This window comes from Bos indicus, chromosome 12 (assembly GCF_029378745.1).
Source record: "Bos indicus isolate NIAB-ARS_2022 breed Sahiwal x Tharparkar chromosome 12, NIAB-ARS_B.indTharparkar_mat_pri_1.0, whole genome shotgun sequence".
NCBI classification, from domain to species: domain Eukaryota; kingdom Metazoa; phylum Chordata; class Mammalia; order Artiodactyla; family Bovidae; genus Bos; species Bos indicus.
The window spans coordinates 27138492-27159167 of NC_091771.1; positions in this window are offsets into that span (position 1 = coordinate 27138492).

The window sequence follows — 20676 nt, forward strand, 5'->3', positions numbered from 1 at the left end:
AATCCCTGCAAGGATAAACCTTTCTGATACCAATTAATGGAGCTTATAGTCTTCTGAAAAAGACACAAATTAAACTGTGAGATGGGTATTTTGAAGGAGAGGTGGAGGGTTTTGTGGATATGATTAGCAGGTGGAGCCTCTGAAGCCTGAGCTACAGGAAGAGCCAGGCAGTCAGTTCAGTCACTCAGTCGTGTCCGACTCTTTGTGACCCCATGGACTGCAGCATGCCAGGCCTCCCTGTCCATCACCAATCCCAGAGTTTACTCAAACCCATGTCCATTGAGTCAGTGATGCCATCCAACCATCTCATCCTCTATCGTCCCCTTTCCCTCCTGCCTTCAATCTTTCCCAGCATCAGGGTCTTTTCCAAGGAGTCAGTTCTTCACATCAGGTGGCCAAAGGATTGAAGTTTCAGCTTCAGCATCAGTCCTTCCAATGAATATTCAGGACTGATTTCCTTTAGGATTGACTGGTTTGATCTCCATGCAGTTCAAGGAACTCTTAAGAGTCTTATCCAACACCACAATCAAAAGCATCAATTCTTTCGCACTCAGCTTTTTTTATAGTCCAACTCTCACATCCATATATTACTACTGGAAAAACCATAGCTTTGACTAGTTGGAACTTTGTGGGCAAAGTAATGTCTCTACTTTTTAATATGCCATCTAGGATGGTCATGACTTTTTTTTCCAAGGAGCAAGCATATTTTAATTTTGCGGCTGCAGTCACCATCTGGCAGTGATTTTGGAGCCCAAGAAAATAAAGTCTCTCACTGTTCCCATTGTTTCCCCATTTATTTACCATGAAGTGATGGGACTGGATGCCATGATCATTTTTAGAATGTTGAGTTGTAAGTCTGCTTTTTCACCCTCCTCCTTCACTTTCATCAAGAGGCTCTTTAGTTCTTCTTTGCTTTCTGTCACAAGGGTGGTGTCATCTGTGTATCTGAGGTGATTGATACTTCTCCTGGCAATCTTGATTCCAGCTTGTGCTTCATCCAGCCTGGCATTTTGTATGATATACAGAAGCTTCCCTCATAGCTCAGTTGGTAGAGAATCCACCTGCAATGCAGGAGACCCTGGTTTGATTCCTGGGTCAGGAAGATCTGCTAGAGAAGGGATAGGTTACCCACTTCAGTATTCTTGGGCTTCCCTGGTGGCTCAGTTGGTAAAGAATCAACCTGCAATGTGGGAGACCTGCATTCAATCCCTGGGTTGGGAAGATCCCCTGGACAAGGGAAAGGCTACCCACTCTAGTATTCTGGCCTGGAGAATTCCATGGATGGTATAGTCCATGGGGTCGCAAACAGTCAGACATGACTGAGTGACTTTAATAACAATAATAATACTCTGCATATAAATTAAATAATCAGAGTGACAATATACAGCCAGGACATACTCCTTTCCCGATTTGGAACCACTCTGTTGTTCTGTGTCCAGTTCTGACTTTTGCTTCTTGACCTGCATACAAACTTCTCAAGAGGCAGGGCATGTGGTCTGCATTCCCAGCTCGTGAAGACTTTTCCGTGGTTTGTTGTGATCTACACAGTCAAAGGCATTGGTGTGGTCAATAAAGCAGAAGTAGGTATATTTCTGGAACTCTCTTGCTTTTTCAATGATCCAACGGATGTTGGCAATCTGATCTCTGGTTCCTCTGCCTTTTCTAAATCCAGCTTGAACATCTGGAAGTTCACAGTTCACATATTGCTGAAGCCTGGCTTGGAGAATTTTAAGCATTACTTTGCTAGCATGTGAGATGATTGCAATTGTGCAGTAGTTTGAACATTCTTTGGCATTGCCTTTGCGATTGGAATGAAAACTGACCTTTTCCAGTCCTGTGGCCACTGCTGAGTTTTCCAAATTTGCTGGCCTATTGAGTGCAGCACTTTCACAGCATCACCTTTCAGGATTTGAAATCGCTCAACTGGAATTCCATCACCTCCACTAGCTTTTTTCATAGTGATGCTTCCTAAGGCTCACTTGACTTAGCATTCCAGGATGTCTGGCTTTAGGTGGGTGATCACACCATTGTGGTTATCTTGATCATGAAGGTCTTTTTTGTACAGTTCTTCTGTGTATTCTTGCCACCTCTTCTTAGTATCTTCTGCTTCTGTTAGGTCCATGCCATTTCTGTCCTTTATTGTGCCCATCTCTTCATGAAATGTTCCCTTGGTATCTCTAATTTTCAAGAAGACACTCTAGTCTTTCCCATTCTATTGTTTTCTTCTATTTCTTTGCATTGATCACTGAGGAAGGCTTTCTTATGTCTCCTTGCTATTCTTTGGAACTCTGCATTCAAATGGGAACATCTTTCCTTTTCTCCTTTGCCTTTCGCTTCTCTTCTTTTCTCAGCTATTTGTAAGGCCTCCTCAGACAACCATTTTTCCTTTCTGTATTTCTTTTTCTTGGGGATGGTCTTGTCATTGCTTTCTGTACAATGTCATGAACCTCCTTCCACAGTTCTTCAGGAACTCTGTCTATCAGATCTAATCCCTTGAATCTATTTGTCACTTCCACTGTATAATCATAAAGGATTTCATTTAGGTCATACCTGAATGGTCTAGTGGTTTTCCCTCCTTCAATTTAATTCTGAATTTTCCAATGAGGAGTTCATGATCTGAGCCACATACAGGAAGAGTAGAAGTCAGCATATTCCAAGCAAAATGGAAAGTACATGCAAACAGTCACATGCATGAGAGAAAGTGAAAGTTGCTCACTTGTGTCCGTCTCTTTGCAACCCCATGGACTTCTTCAGGCCAGAATACTGCAGTGGATAGCCTTTCCTTTTCCAGGGTAACTTCCCAACCCAGGGATTGAACCCAGGTCTCCCACATTGCAGGTGGATTCTTTACCAACTGAGCTACAAGGGAAGCCAAAACATTATTTAGCATTATCAGGATTTAGCAGCCAACCAAAGTGCCTGAAAGTGAAAGTCGCTCAGTCGTGTCCAGCTCTTTGGGATCTCGTGGACTATACTGTCCATGGAAATCTCCAGGCCAGAATACTGGAGTGGGTAGCCTTTCCCTTGTCCAGGGAATCTTCCCAACCCATGGATCAAACCCAGGTCTCCCACATTACAGGCAGATTCTTTACCAGCTGAGCCACAAGGGAAGCCCAAGAATACTGCAGTGTGTAGCCTATCCCTTCTCCAGCGGATCTTCCGAACCCAGGAATTGAACCAGGGTCTCCTGCATTGCAGGCAGATTTTTTACCAACTGAGCTATCACATATTCTTGATTCCTCCTTTTGTGCCTGTGTGAAGCATTTATAGGCATTCAATTATTTATCACAGACCTACTATGTATCAAATTCCATAAAGGATATAAAAAATACATAATATACAGTCTATAGCAAGCTATGAATGAATGAGGCCAAGACAAATAAATATTCAACATCACTAAAGAGCATCCAGCTGATAAGAGATCATCATGAAACAAGGTCAGTCCTTTTAGTGTGTCAAAGTGAGGCTGTAGGTCAGGAGGAGTGCTAGCAAAATTCTGTCTGGGGAGCTCAGGTGAAACACAGACTCCAGGATATTTGAAAATGGTTTGAGCAGAAGCTGAAGCAAAGCTGACTTTTAAATGACAAAAAGAGTTTCTGTTTGGTAAGAGGTGGTGACTGCAATACATGTTTAGAGACACCCTTCTCTCCAACAGGCTGTTAAATTAGTTAAATAAGGGTCCCATTAGACTAAGGAGGCTCTAATGCCATGGCAGCTTTGTAAGCAAACCAAAATCTAAGGCTGTAAATACCTCAAGGTTATGAAACTGAAACAGAGGAAAACCCATCACGAACAGCCAACTAGGCTTTAAGCTGTAGCCAATCATATAATTCCTTACTCTGTTTCCATAACTTCTCTAAATGCCTTTCCCAGATCTCCTGCTAGAGGAACACTCTTAACCACTTCCTGTTTGGCGCTGCCAGACTGAAATGTTTTGTTCAAAGCAAGTCAACATTTTTAATATGCCTCATTTTATATCTTAACAATGGCAAGCCCCCTTCATTGACCTTTTAATTATACAGATGCAGTAATAATAATATGTAGACGGCTTATTCGTCACAGTAGCCTTCTGGATGATATACTATTATTATCATCCCCACTTTATAGATAAGAATTGTAGAGGTTTATCAACATCCCCAAGGTCATAGCAGGAATAGAATCTTGGTTGGCTAACTCTAGAACTTGCTTCTTTTAGTTTCGTGTGGCTGCTGTGACAAATTTCCACAAACTAGGTAGTTTATAAGAATAAAACTTACTCTCTCACACTTCCAGAGGCCAGAAATCCACACTCAAGGCATCAGCAGGGCTGTGCTCTATCCAGAGGGTCTAGAGGAGATTCTTCTCCTTGCCCACTCCAGCTCTGGTCACATTGTTTGGCTTGTGGCTATATCACTCCTCTCTCTGCCTTTGTGGGCACACTGCCTCCTCTTTTGTCTGTCTCTTCTGTGTGTCTCTAATAAGAATACTTTCCCTTGGGTTAAGGGCTCACTGGTATAATCGAGGATGATCTTATCTCAAGATCCCTAACTTAATCACATCTACAAAGATCCTTTGTCCAGATAAGGTCACATTCACCTGTTCTAGAGAACAGGATAGGAACATATCCTTTTGGGAGGCTACCATTCAACTCACTACCATCTTGCTAAACAAAACATAATTTCCAGGTAGTGAAGTGGCCAAAGCAGCTAAAACTGCCCTGGGGTGAGAATATAAAAGATGGTCTACCTGGAGGCAACCAGTCTGGGTAACATTCGAGGAGAATGTTTTTCCTTGGGAGGAGATGAGGAAGATGGAGAAGATGTTATGATGTTTATTCCCTTATGGATTTCATCCACTGTGATGAAATTCTATGTCCACAAACTAGTGTGAACCTCTTCAAAATCCACACTGTGAAACTCTGAATGCGCCTGAATGATTTAGAGGCCCAGGGCTCAAAATGAGGGGAGGGATTTGGTAACATGTCATTCCCCCACCTGAATGGAATATGCATCCATCTGGCTCATAGAAGAACAACTGTTGCAAATCATATCTTTTACAAATTATAATTAAAATAAAATAAAATTTATAATTTCTATATAATATATAATAATTAATATAATCAATTATTGCCAAAAGTTCTAGGTTTAGAATATTATCTCGTGTCTCTCCTATGTATCATGAGTTCTCTAAGCACACAGTCACCTCCTTCTGGGATAATTATGATATTGCTTCCTTTCTACTTGTTAATGCTTCCTAAATTATCACATTGTCTAAATTATAAACTGTAACTAAGGTCATGAACATATAACATATTTGAACCTCAGCGGAATTGCTGGTTCTAATACAGAGAGGCCAACAGCAGAACAAACAATTCTAGAGAGAGGGCAGTGATTCTGTGAATTAGTAGACTAGGATGATGTTAAGACTAGCATGATGGTTGAGGGCAGAGGACAGAAAGGAGAAGTCTTTTCATAGCTGACAAAAGGGCACTTGTCAGAAAATACTTCAATCTCTGTTCTTACTATTTGTATAACTGATAACAAAAATCGCATCTCTCTGTGAAAATATTTCTGGACTAAGATGCTCTGTCATTTCATCACACTAGACGTGGACCTAGAGTTTATTATAAATTAACTAGTAGGAACCTTTGTCACATTGGACAACTAAAATTGCCTTTATTTGAGAGTGGTATTCCTGTTGGTAAGATTTCAGCTACTGCAGCTCCTGTCAATTCCCTCCTCAATCTCAATGTTGTTTGTGACAACACACTCATTTTCTCGTTATTAACTGTCATTCCTCAGAGAGAAATGAGTGCAGAAGAACAGATACAAGTTTGCTAAACCCAGAAGTCCATGATAGCAACAGAGGGTGAAGAAAACATCAACAAGCAAACTGAAAATATCCCTAAATGAATCAGGTTGTTCTATAAGGCTGTTCAAGGGTTTAATCAGGTGTGTAACTAGAGAAGATTTATCCTGTCCTGCATTACTAAGTATGGCTCCCACTCTTACCGTCTTTCATCAGACATAATTCGGTGGCCTTGCTGCTGAGTGTGATTCTAAGAAACTACACGATCTCAGTGTATGGTAATTTTAATTAAACTTTATAAGTGTAACACAAACACATACACAATGCCTACAGACTGGCTTTCAGAGTTAAGGTTTTGCTTAAGGAGGCTAGAGCCATTTTGAATTTTCACATTCTGCCAGGAACTACTGAGTTACACAGGATCCCTATTTGATCATGCCATATTTTTGACAATATCCCTAAGATTTTTTTCACCATGTCTCTAAAGATAAAAGAAAACAAAGCATTCTTTATTGCTGAAGAAATGTCTTAGCTGTTGCAAGCTTTATGCCAACTTATTTACTATAATAGCTTAATTATAACATGAAAGAAATACCTATTCACTATGGGTAATTTTAAGAATAAAAATGTATGGAGAACAAATTGAAACATGTAATATAATTATCTAGTGATAACACGTTAATAGTTTGGTATACATAGGGTAATATTTTGGACTTCATGCTTTTTAATAAAAATGTCATTTATTAAATTCCTAGTGATAAGGCTCATCACACAGCCTGTGGCATAAGCCCTTTTGGAGGAGGTTGCCATTAACCCCACTATAGAGCTGCTGAGCTGGAGAAGGCAATGGCACCCTACTCCAGTACTCTTGCCTGGAAAACCCCATGGACAGAGGAGCCTGGGAGGCTGCAGTCCATCAGGTCACTAAGAGTTGGACATGACTGAGCGGCTTCATTTTCACTTTTCACTTTCATGCACTGGAGAAGGAAATGGCAACCCACTCGAGTATTCTTGCCTGGAGAATTCCAGGGACGGGGGAGCCTGGTGGGCTGCCGTCTATGGGGTCACACAGAGTCGTACCTGACTAAAGCGACTTAGCAGCAGCAGCAGCTGAGCAGATGACCCACAAACTGCAGAACAATTATACCAAAGAAATTCTCACACTGTTAGGAAAGTTCTAGGACCCACAACAGATATCTGAACCTGGGGATCTGGCAAAGGGACTGAGAACCCCCAGGGAATTTGACTTTGGAGGCCAGTGGGATTTGATTACAGAATTTTCCGAGGACTGGAGAAACAGACTCTTGGAGGGCACCAACAAACCTTGTGCACGCCGGGACCCAGGAGAATGGAGCAGTGACCCCACAAGAGACTGCCCCAGACTTGCCTGTGAGTGTCCAGGAGTCTCTGGTGGAGGCGTGGGTCAGCAGTGTCCGGTTGCAGAATCAGGGGCACTGAGTGTAGCAGGGTGTGCATGGGACCTTTTGAAGGAGGTCGCCATTATCTTCATTACCTCCACCATAGTTTGGTCTCAGGTCAAACAACAGGGAGGGAACACAGCCTACAATCAACAGAAAATTGGATTAAAGATACACTGAGCATGGCCTTGCCCATCAGAACAAGACTCAGTTTCCCTCACAGTCAGCCTCCCCCATCAGGAAGCTTCCATAGGCCTCTTATCCTTATCCATCAGAGGACAGAAAGAATGAAAACTACAATCACAGAAAACTAATCAAACTGATCACATGGACCACAGCCTTGTCTAACTCAATGAAACTATGAACCATACCCTATAGGGCCAACCAAGACAGAAAGGTCACGGTGGAGAGTTCTGATAAAATGCAGTCTACTAGAGAAGGCAATGGCAAAGCACTTCAGTAGTCTTGCCTTGAGAAGCCCATGAATAGTATGAAAAGGCAAAAAGATATGACACTGAAAGATGAACTTCCCAGGTCAGTAGGTGCCCAATATGCTACTGGAGAAGAATGGAAAAATAACTCCAGAAAGAATGAAGAGATGGAGCCAAAGAAAAAACAATGCCCAGTTGTGGATGTGACTGGTGATGGAAGGAAAGTATGATGCTGTAAAGAACAATATTGCATAGGAACCTGGAATGTAGGTCCATGGTTAAACAGGAGATGGCAAGAGTGAACATTGACATGTTAGGAATCAGTGAACTAAAATGGACTGGAATAGGTGAATTTAATTCAGATTACCATTGTGTCTACTAGTGTCAGCAAGAATCCCTTAGAAGAAATGGAGTAGCCATCACAGTCAACAAAAGAGTCTGAAATGCAGTACTTGGTACTGCATTTCAAAAACTCAAAAACAACAGAATGATATCTGTTTATTTCCAAGGTAAACCATTCAGTATCACAGTAATCCATGTCTATGCCCTGACCAGTAATGCTGAAGAAGCTGAAGCTGAAGCTGAACTGTTCTATGAAGACTAACAAGACCTTCTAGAACTAACACCCAGAAAAGATGTCCTTTCCATCATAGGGGACTGAAATGCAAAAGTAGGAAGTTCAGAGATACCTGGAGTAACAGGCAAATTTGGCCTTGGAGTACAGAATGAAGCAGGGCAAAGGCTAATAGAGTTTTGCCAAGAGAATGCACTGGTCATAGCAAACACCCTCTTCCAACAACACAAGAGAAGACTCTACACATGGACATCACCGAACAGATGATGTTCGATGTTCGATGTTCTACAGACGGTCAACACCAAAATCAGATTGATTATATTCTTTGCAGCCAAAGATGTAGAAGCTCTACACACCAAAAACAAGACTGGGTGCTCACTGTGGTTCAGATCATGAATTATATATTTTAAAATTCAGACTGAAATTGAAGAAAGTAGGGGAAACCATTAGACCATTCTTCTATGACCTAAATTAAATCCCTTATGATTATACAGTGGAAGTGACAAATAGATTCAAGGGATTAGATCTGATAGACAGAGTGCCTGAGGAACTATGGATGGAGGTTCATGACATTGTACAGGAGGCAGTGATCAAGACAATCCCCAAGAAAAAGAAATACGAAAAGGAAAAGTGGTTTCCTGAGGAGGTCTTACAAATAGCTGAGAAAAGAAGAGAAGCAAAAGGCAAAGGAGAAAAGGAAAGATGTTCCCATTTGAATGCAGAGTTCCAAAGAATAGCAAGGAGATATAAGAAAGCCTTCCTCAGCAATCAGTGCAAAGAAATAGAGGAAAGCAATAGAATGGGAAAGACTACAAATCTCTTTAAGAAAATTAGAGACACTAAGGGAACATTTTATGCTAAGATGGGCACAATAAAGGACAGAAATTGTATGGACCTAAGAGAAGCAGAAGATATTAAAAAGAGGTGGCAGGAATACACAGAAGAACTATACAAAAAATATCTTTATGATCCAGTTAACCATGATGGTGTGATCCCATCGTGGGATCACACCCACCTAAAGCCAGACATCCTGGAATGCAAAGTCAAGTGGGCCTTAGGAAGCATCACTAGGAACAAATCTAGCAGAGTTGATGGAATTCCAGTTGAGCTATTTCAAATCCTAAAAGATGATGCTGTGAAAATGCTTCACTCAATATGCCAGCAAATTTGGAAAACTCAGCAGTGGCCACAGGACTGGAAAAGGTCAGTTTTCATTCCAATCCCAAAGAAAAGCAATGCCAAAAAATGCTCAAACTACTGCACAATTGCACTCATCTCACACGCTAGTAAAGTAATGCTCAAAATTCTCCAAGCCAGGCTTCAGCAATATGTGAACTGTGAACTTCCAGATGTTCAAGCTGGTTTTAAAAAAGGCAGAGGAACCAGAGATTAAATTGCCAACATCCGTTGGATCATTGAAAAAGCAAGAGAGTTCCAGAAAAACATCTCCTCCTGCCTTATTGACTATGCCAAAGCCTTTGAGTGTGTGGATCACAGAAAACTGTGGAAAATTCTGAAAGAGATGGGCATACCCGACCACCTTACCTGCCTCCTGAGAAACCTATATGCAGGTCAAGAAGCAACAGTTAGAACTGGACGTGGAATAACAGACTGGTTCCAAATTGGGAAAGGAGTACATCAAGGCTATATATTGTCACCCTGCTTATTTAAGTTATATGCAGAGTACATCATGTGAAATGCTGGGCTGGATGAACCACAAGCTGGAATCAAGATTTCTTGGAGAAATATCAATCACCTCTGATATGCAGAGGACACCACCGTTATGGCAGAAAGCAAAGAACTAAAGAGCCTCTTGATGGAAGTGAAAGAGGAGCGTGAAAAAGCAGACTTCAAACTCAAAATTCAAAATGCAAAGATCTTGGCATCCAGTCCCATAACTTCATGGGAAATAGACTGGAAAACAATGGAAACAATGAGAGACTTTATTTTGGGGGGCTCCAAAATCACTCTTGATGAAAGTGAAAGAGGAGAGTGAAAAAGTTGGCTTAAAGCTCAACATTCAGAAAACGAAGATCAAGGCATCTGGTCCCATCACTTCAAGGGAAATAGATGGGGAAACAGTGGAAACAGTGTCAGACTTTATTTTTGGGGGGCTCCAAAATCACTGCAGATGGTGATTTGCAGCCATGAAATTAAAAGACGCTTACTCCTTGGAAGGAAAGTTATGACCAACCCAGATAACATATTCAAAAGCAGAGACATTACTTTGCCAACAAAGGTCCACCTAGTCAAGGCTATGGTTTTTCCAGTGGTCATGTATGGATGTGAGAGTGGGACTGTGAAGAAGGCTGAGCACTGAAGAATTGATGCTTTTGAACTGTGGTGTTGGAGAAGACTCTTGAGAGTTCCTTGGACTGCAAGGAGATGCATCCAGTCAATCTTAAAGGAAATCAATCCTGAATATTCATTGGAAGGACTGATGCTGAAGCTGAAACTCCAATCCTTTGGCCACTTTATGCAAAGAGTTGACTCCTTAGAAAAGACTCTGATGCTGGGAGGGATTGAGGGCAGGAGGAGAAGGGGATGACAGAGGATGAGATGGCTGGATGGCATCACCAACTCGATGGACATGAATTTGAGTAAACTCTGGGAGATGGTGATGGACAGGGAGGCCTGGTGTGCAGCAGTCCATGGGGTCACAAAAAGTCAGACACAACTGAATGACTGTACTGAACTAAACTGACATGATAAGTCTGTACTAAGCATTTAACAAATGATTTCTCATATAAACCCACAAAATAACTCTGTAAGACAATTACTATTTCCCTCATTTTGCAATGACATCCTAAGCCCCAGTAAATTCCCAGGATATTAGGTAAAAAGTGGTACACCTAAGTCTTTATGATTCTAAGCCAAATGCTTCTAACTGCATGCTTTATTGTTTCTTATTCACTCAAATCATTTACCATCTATTTGGCACTGTATTTGTTATATGTAAACATATACACATATACACGTGTGTGTAATATATATGTTACATGTGTTTTTTATTCTCTCATTACAATAGCAATCACAAGCATTTCCCTCTACTATTAACTATGCTTACATTATTTTAATGAATCCTTAGTATTTCATTGCACGAATGTCTCAGATTTATGTGTTTTAACAATATTGTAATGAGTGTCATTGAACATAAATCTTTATGTTCTTTAAGCCTCTGATTATTTCCTTAGGATAATTCCTAGAACAAGTATGCTGTGAGAGCTATGAATATTTTTCAGGCTATTAATATTTATTCTGGAAGTGTAGGACAGTAGCATATAGATCATTAAAGGTCCACTAAACTAAAATCCATTCACCTGGGGAGTAGGGCTGAAGGGTAGAAATACACTGATGAGAAGAAAAAGGAGAGTACTTGACAGAAATGCGGGGAAAAGCTTCTGATTAAGAAATGAGTTAAACCAAGGGTGAGCTGGGCTCCTAAGACACTGATAAACGTTGACAGCCAGTGTTCCTTTTTCCCTTTCGTGGCAGATTCACCAGGTCTCTGCCTGCATAACCCTCCTCACTTCTCTTGCTAATTCACAGAGTGAAATAGGAAAGCTGCCACCTGCCTTCAAAAGTATTTGCCACTCTCCTAGTATCCCCAGCAGGAGGGCTTGCTGTGAGCTCTGAAGCTGCTTGTTCATGCCTATTGTGTTCTGAGCTTTGTTAAAACAGGTGTGGCCAGACAGTGCCAATCCCTTTCTTCTGCTGAAATTCTTAGAGGAAAGGGTTTCGTGGCTAGCCCATGTTTATCAGCTAAGCAATCCAATTTTCCCTTCCTGTTGAATTATTATTCTGACTTATTCTGTGAGGACCGAGATGAAAGGCTTCCTGACTGCATTGTCCCCTATCTCATGCTTGCGTTCTAAGTCTCTGCTAGTTGGCCATGACCTTCCTGACTCTGTCTTCCTGGGTGGCCCTCCTGCTGTGTCTGTGGTCTGCATGCTCACCTCCGTCCCCTGAAAGGCGCTGGGAGGGTGACCATCTGGAAACTAGCTAGCAGCTTTCACATCTGGCACCCTCTTCTTCTACCAGGAAACCTAGGCCTCTAGCCATGTGTTTCTCTGTATGTGCTTTAGAATGCTAATAAAATGGCACCATTTGGCTCGTCAAACAAACGTTATTAAAGAGTTACCGTGTGCCAGACACTGTTAGTTTCTAGAGATATACAGAATAGACCACGGATCCTGCCCTTGAGAAATGTCTAGTTTAGTGAGTCAGATAAACATACAAATAAGCGGTTGCAAAAGTTTGTATAAGTACATATTAGAAATGGACCCAGGGTACCACAAAGAAATATCTAAATTAAAATGGGAGGTGATGGGGACTCTTCAGAGGAAATGGAGGGAGTCGTAAATGAGCTGTGGGTGTGAGGGAGGAGCAGAGAATGTTAAGGACAAGTGACAGCAGGGGGAAGGCAGGGGCCCATGAGACCACATAGTGTAACAGGTAGAGCTGCCATATTTATCAAATAAAAATGCAAGATGCCCAGTGAAATTTGAATTTCAGGTAAACAAAAAATAATATTTTCATATGTCTCATTCAATATTGGGAATATACTTGTACTAAAACATTTTTTTTTTCATCTGAAACTAAAATTTAACTTGTAGTCCCATATTTTAGAGGGGACAGCTAGTGATTTTATGGACAGCATAAGAAGTGACTAAACGAGTGGCCAAAAGAGAGGGGCAGGGATCATATCATGAAGAGTCACTCGGCCAGTCATTTAAGCATGATCTTAAAAGTGATCATTAGAAGATTTATGGCAGGTAGTAATGACCATATTCACATGTTAAAGGCCAGCTGTGCCTGGATGTGAGGCTTGAAGGAAGGTGGGCAGGCTGTTAAGGTAACTGAGTGAGGAGGAAGTTTGTGGGACTCAAGGCAGTGGGATTTCTTGCTGTCACTCCCTGTCTGTGTACTGACTTCTCCCATGTTGTTCTGACAGTTCATTTACAGAAAGAGCTTCCTAGAACACCTTTGTTATAGATCCAAAGTGGCCAGAAAGCTTAGACTAAAGACACCTATAATTTATCCCTAGAGAATGCACTTACAATAGAGGGAAAGGAGATTAACTCTTCTGAGACTGTCAGATGGGCATGATGGCACAAATTAAAAAATATATATATTCCAATAGATCTTAATACATACTAGATTAGACAAACTGCAGAGAAGCTGGACTTGGGCTGGACTCTTCATTAATCGTTTGAAGAAATAGAGCCTCTAATCTTAAACAACTTGCCCGGCCTCCATGACCCTTCAGGGCTAACAGCTGGTTCTGAGCACAGACCTTTTGATCCAGGGCTTTTCAACGACATGATTTGTTTTCTCAGTTATCCTTGGTTGTTGAAAGAAATTATAGCAAACTTCGGAGTGAGGTGCGAAGGCAGACACTAGGCAGCCAGGAGAGAGCAGATGGGCTATTAGGGAATGAGCACAGTGTGCCTCCAGTAGAGCTTGCTGTCAGATGGAGGAGATGGAAATGGGCACCACTGCCCAACAAAACGACAGTGTGGCCTGGGCCATCCTCTAAATGTAGACTAACTGCCATGAGAGCTGAGAGGAGGGTGGAGAGATTCATCTTGAGTGAGGAGACTGAGAAGAGCCTCATGGAAAGAATGCAATCTGCACTGGGCTCTGCAGGATTGGGGTTGATGACAAGGATGAGAGAGGAGCCATGACACCTTTGTTGTGTTCAAAGTCATCACGTGTCAAGGTCACACATGGACCTTGTAGGAAAGATTGAGAGTGACAAGTGTAAGCAAGTGGGTAGGTAGCAGTGGGCAAAGAATCTTGGAAGCTCTGATTAGGAGTTTGGCCTGTATTCTGCAGACATGAGAAGTTATCAACTTTGTAAGCAGGAGAATAACCCCTTCATAACTGTGTTTTGGAGAAGGAAATGGCAGCCCACTCCAGTATTCTTGCCTGGAGAATCCCAGGGATGGAGGAGCCTGGTGGGCTGCCATCTATGGGGTCGCACGGAGTTGGATATGGCTGAAGCGATTTAGCAGCAGCAACTGTGTTTTAGAAAGTGAGCTAAGGCAACAGGAGGGAGATGCTTACAAAGAGGAGGAATTTAAGGCCAGAAGACAAGTAGGATCATTAAAACATATCAGGAGTGCTTCTGAAGTTAATTCTGTGAATCTCTGGGCCCATGAGCTGCTACTCGGGGGGAAAAGAGGCTCCTAAGCATGTTTGGAGACACTGACTGTTACATATCTCTCTTTATGTCTAAACATATTTGAACACATATTTTTTTTTAAATAGGTCTACAGAACTAAGTAAACTGACATTCAAAATACTTAATAGTAATGAATGAATACTAACTAAACAGAATGGATGGCAGAAAGGTCTAGAAGGCTATCTGCAGTTGTTTCTAAAGCGAGTTTAGGAAAACACCAATTCTCAAGGCTGATACTCACCCAATTTTCTGTCATACAGCCCAGGCTAATTGTGAAAATACTGAAACATCCAGTTTGAAAAGCTCTACTTTACCATAAAAGCTGAAAGGAGGTGCAAATATTTCCAGAGCTCTTCTTCCTCCTGCTTTCCTACTGCTCCCGAGTCTTTATCAAGCCGAAAGCTTCACCTGTATCCTGCAGCAGGACCTTTGCCACTACAGGTCAACGGCCCACCCCTCCCTTATCTCAGGGCTTATCCAGTTAGGCTTTTCTCCTAGGTGTCATGACTTGCAAAGAAGAAATACAGGTTGGGTTGTTCAATGGGGCTCTGGAAAAACTGATGCAAATGAATTACTCTCTTCAGCTTTTCAACATGATTTTTTTAAACAAAATCTTGGGAAGCTGCATAATATTAAAAGAAAGAATAAAATAATCTACCTACATCTCCCAAAACTGGAAAAGAGGAAGAATGAAATAACCTACCCACATCTTTCAACACTGGAAAAGAGTTACCAATACACTTGTTTATATATAGAAGTACAGTAATAAAGGACAATTTTAAAGAAAAAAAGAAAAGGAAGGAAGGAAGGGAGAGAGGGAGGGAAGTCAAATAGATATATAGAAACAGATGTATATGATAAATCTGCACAGCTCTGCACCTAGTGGGGCTTCCCTGATGGTTCAGAGGTTAAAGCGTCTGCCTCCAATGCAGGAGACCTGGGTTTGATCCCTGGGTCGGGAAGATTCCCTGGGGGAAGAAATGGCAACCCACTCCAGTATTCTTGCCTGGAGAATCCCATGGACGGAGGAGCCTGGCAGGCTACAGCCCACGGGGTCACAAAGAGTCGGACACGACTGAGCGACTTCAATTCACTTCACTTCACTTCTGCCCCTAGTGACACATACACAAAAAGAAAGGAAGAAAGAGGGAGCACAAGATTATATGTTGTTAGTAACCAACATGGGAGAAGGCAATGGCACCCCACTTCAGTACTCTTGCCTGGAAAATCCCATGGATGGAGGAGCCTGGTGGGCTGCAGTCCATGGGGTCGCTGAGAGTCAGACACGACTGAGCGACTTCACTTTCACTTTTCACTTTCATGCATTAGAGAAGGAAATGGCAACCCACTCCAGTGTTCTTGCCTGGAGAATCCCAAGGACGAGGGAGCCTGGTGGGCTGCCGTCTATGGGGTCGCACAGAGTCGGACACGACTGAAGCGACTTAGCAGCAGCAGCAGCAGTAACCAACATACATATAGAACTTTACAGTTTATCACCATGTAACAAGTTTTCTGATGTGGTTGTTAGAACATACCCATGGATAGTTAACGCAGGAGTTATCTTCCCATTTTATAAATAAGAACAAAGACTAGATAGCTATTTAGTGCTTTGTTCAGGGTCACACACTCAAGTGTGGAAGAGCCTCCTGGGATGCCAATTCATTCTCTGTGACTCTACATTTTCTATTATACGTTATTGATGCAGAAGCTCTTCTAAGAAACAAAATCTTTTACCTTTATATGATCACTGATTTAAGGTTTGGGTACCTTAAGTGGTTTTTGGTATATTTTTTAAGTTAGAAAAATTTCTGCAGCGTTTCTAATATGCTGGTTCAGCAGAATTTAAGGAAATGTATTAGTCTTGTTTTCAGCGGTCCTGAGACGGTACACAATTTGCTGTGTTCATCTGTATTCACAAACTGTCGTCAGGAAATATTCTGCAGCACTTGAGCCCAGAAATCACCACTGTGTACTACTTCTGAGACTGAACTAAATAACACTTGGTCCATTAGGCCATTCTCCCTAGAAATCCAACTGCTAATTTCCACACACTGATCTGACTTTTCTTTCAATATTCTTGATGTATTTTTAATTGATCTCAGTTCAGGGAAAGAAAATATACTTCAATTTCTTCTCCTTTTTGTCTTTCCCAAAAGAAGTAGGTAAGCAGGGGCTTTTTTACCCACTGTTGGGAACTCAAAGAGAAGTCTGCCTTTTTTCATGGAATTGAAGGGAAAGCACATAAGTCAACAAAAAGAGGAGAAATGGTAGATTACTGGTGAATGACACAGTTGTTAAACTTTGCTGCTTTTTCTAGTTTGAGAAACAGCATTTATTTTTTGAAAGACTCATCAGGAATTAAAGTTTTGTAGACCACGGACCTCAGTAAGCTCTCTGAAAACTGGGGATTGTAATAGCAAATATTTGAGAGATACCATATACTCTGTCATGCTGGGAGAATAACAGTGTGTGTGAAACTTCTGTGCCTCCAAGACACCACTGGGAGTTGTGGGGGATTTAACTTTTTTTAGCCCAGTGTCATGAAGCTATTTAACAAAAAGATATACATATATATATATACACACACACATATATACATAATATATATACATACACACACACACATAAATACATATTTAGGATAACCCATGTTAATCAAAGGATATACTTTAAGCAGCAGTCCATTCATATTTAAATTCAATCACAATCTTATGTTTAAATTAACCAGTTAATTTTAAGATGTATGCACCCTGATATTCATAACAGTACCATGTACAATAGCCAAAACATGGAAGCAACCTAAATGTCCACACACAGGTGAATGGATATTACTTCCACAGTAATACAGCTTCTTTACCTGTTCTCTTTAGTTACTTCTATAATCACTTGTCTTCAGACCAATTTTAGAAAGAGATTTAAAGAGAACTGCTTCCAACTGACTTTTTGATACAAGATGCACCCTCAAGGCATATGCCATTCAATTCTGTTCCTTGGGAACTGTCTATATTTTAACAAGGATTGTGCATTATATGTGTTCAAGTCTAACTGCTTGCTGAGCAAACTACTCTCTACACATAAACAGTGAACACCACTAGGCTAGGCCAGAGGTTCCTTTCTCATTTTGCGATCTTCTACTACACCAAGCATAGTGCTTTCTGCTGGTGCTTTAGTCGCTCAGTCGTGTCCGACTCTTGCGACCCCATGGACCGCAGCCTGCCAGGATCCTCTGTCCATGGGATTTTCCAGGCAAGAGTACTGAAGTGGATTGCCATTTCCTTCTCCAGGGGATCTTCCCAACCCAGGAATCGAACCCAGGTTTCCTGCATTGAAGGCAGATTCTTTACTGACTGAGCTATGAGGGAAGCCCCCCGCTTTCTACTAGAGGCACTCAACAAATAAATGTTCAGTTAAATCTAATGTTATTCTTGGGAGTGTTTATGCATGTTAGTAATACAGTACTTGACTTAAAGCCAGTGACTTTGTGAATCTTGGCTACCCCACTGATAAGCTGTGCTACATGGAAAATTTATTTAATCTCTCTGAATCTAACTCCTCATATGTAAGATATTAATTGTAACATCTACCCTTCTGGGTTATTGTGAGGATCAAAGATAACTTAACATAAAATACTGAGGCTATCATTTATCACATAGAAGGCACTTAGTAAACAGTAGCTATTACTATCCTTTGGGCTTCCAGGTGGCTGAGTGGTAAAGAATCCATCTGCCAGTGCAGGAGACATAGGAGATGCTGGTTTGATCCTTGGGTCAGAAAGATCCTCTGGAGAAGGAAATGGAACCCCACTCATGTTCTTGCCTGGAAAAATCCCATGTACAGAGGAGCCCAGATGGGGTCTCAATGAGTCAGACATGACTGAGCATGCACAGTTATCCTCACTTTGTCAGCTTCTGATGATATTTAGGTACCTGTATGAGTTTGAAACTATAAAGAGATTTTGCCAGTAGTTCTACTGTTTGATGTTTCACTATATACCTGTTTTTATTCCAGAAGGTTGACAGCTGGCAGTTTTCTGAAGGAAACTGCTCCATTTATTTGACTAAGATGTTAAAAAAAATTTATTGGATTTTTACAAAAAAGCATTATTTACAGTACCCACAGTGGTGTGCCTTGAGCACATAAATAGAACTTAAAACATGACCTCTGTCATCAGGAAACTAACCTTGTAATTAGATTGGTAAGATCAAAACTCATGCAAGAATCAGAGAGTAAGTTACTACTAAAAATTATTATACTGATAGTAGCTTGATAGATTTCAGAAAGGGAGCTATCAGTAGAAGTCTTCAAGAATGCTGGTAGCCTCAGGATTTGAATGGCACAGATGAGAGGTATCCTGAAGAATATGCACACGTGTAAGAGGTAAACGTAGGAATAAACATGTGGGTGGGTACCTTGGACTAAGATAGTGGAGGAAACTGGATGCATAATCAGAGCCAACTAATGGTGACCTTTTGCCTAAAAGGAACAGAACTCCAACTCAAACTTTCTTAGGCTAAAAAGAAAATATACTGTCTGTGTTAACCAGAAGTTCAGATCTTCTGGCAAGGCTAAATCCTGGATGGGGAAAGATATTGTCAGAGCTGTCTCTTCTCTCAGCTCAGCTTCCCTGGGTGATGGCCTCTTTCCTTCCAAATTCTAGAAGCCTTCTTCCATGTTGCCCAGGAACATGGCTTGGGGCAAGCCCAAAATATCTGGTTACAAGCTTAGCAATTTCAGTGAAAAGAGCATTTCTATATACCAGCATTTTTTAAAGTATGATTCACAGATGCCTGGAGGGTTCACAAGGCATTTTCAGGGATCTACAAGGTCAAACGACTTTCATACTAATACTAAGACATTATTTCCTGTTTTACTGTGTTGATATTTGCTCTAATGATGCAAGTGCAATGTTGGCTAAAATTGCTGGTGTCTTCAGCAGAGGCTCTAAATTGTACTAATAAGTCACTTGTTTACTGCCACATGGTCATAGAAAAAAAAATTAAAGCCACTTTTATTTAACAATTGCTATTGAGGAAAACAGTAAAAATTATCAATTTTATTAAATCTCAACTCTCGAGAACACAAGTTTTTAATATTCTGTGTAACAAAATAGGAAGTGTATACAAGACACTGTTGCTTCTTACCGAAATATAGTCAAGTGGTAAGGAAAAGTACCTGGGCAACTGTTTGAGCTGTGAGCAGGACTAGCCACATTTACACAGAATACTGTTTTAACTTGACGGAACAACAGATAAACTGTGGTTACTAAGATCTGACATTTTCTGGACAGTGTTTACTGCAGATTATAAAATTTGAGCTTTCTCATTTTGAATTTTAGAACATGTGTGTGTGCCATTGTGAGTATGACACAAAGACTTTTCTGATGAGGTCACTGGTGATGTTGGCTGGAATGCGGTTTTTTGGCATCTTATAATGCAGTATGTCAATATTTGCATATCTCAGTGAACTCATATTTTCCAAATGATCAACACATGATAAAGTCACATATAGGTAAAAACATATTCAAAGGACATAACAGGTCAGTGCAATTTATTAAAACTGAGTAGAAAAAGGTCATTGATGTGGTTTCAGATCCCACATTGCAACTAACCTTTAAGAAACTACCACTTGTCAAGTTTTAGTATAATATCAAAGACAAATATCAGTAATAATAAAAAGGGCTATTAAAATAATCATCCCTTTTCCAATAACATATCTATCAGAGGTCATATTTTCTTTATACAACATATACATTTAACTATAACAATATATTATACAGAATGAATGCAGAACCAAGTTTGCCTATTAAGCCAAATACTAAAGAGATTTATAAAAATGTAAAGCAGTATCATTCTTCTCACATTTTTTGCTTTAGAAAACATTTATGCATTTTAAAATATTTATGTGCCTTGACAATGGCTAGGGTAGTTTGGATCATGGGAACAGCTCTTTTTATAGGAGAAGGCAGTGCTGTGATAGCAGCCTCCATTTTAAATGCAGAGTGTTATTGAGAGAATAAGGGAATAGTGAAATTGGACAGGCAAGCACAGCATTTGTACTCTGCAGACAGTGATATTCACACTGGTCATTTCCGAAATATTCCCACGAAGCTTCATGCAGATTATGTCAGTGGAGACAACCAGAGTGAGAGGCACATCCTACATGCCAGCAGCAGGACTCCAGACATGGAATACGAAATATCTGGGCTTAAATTATGATAATAAAACTAGAGAGCAAAATACATACCAAAAAATGAAAGAATAATAAGACTCTCTATCATAT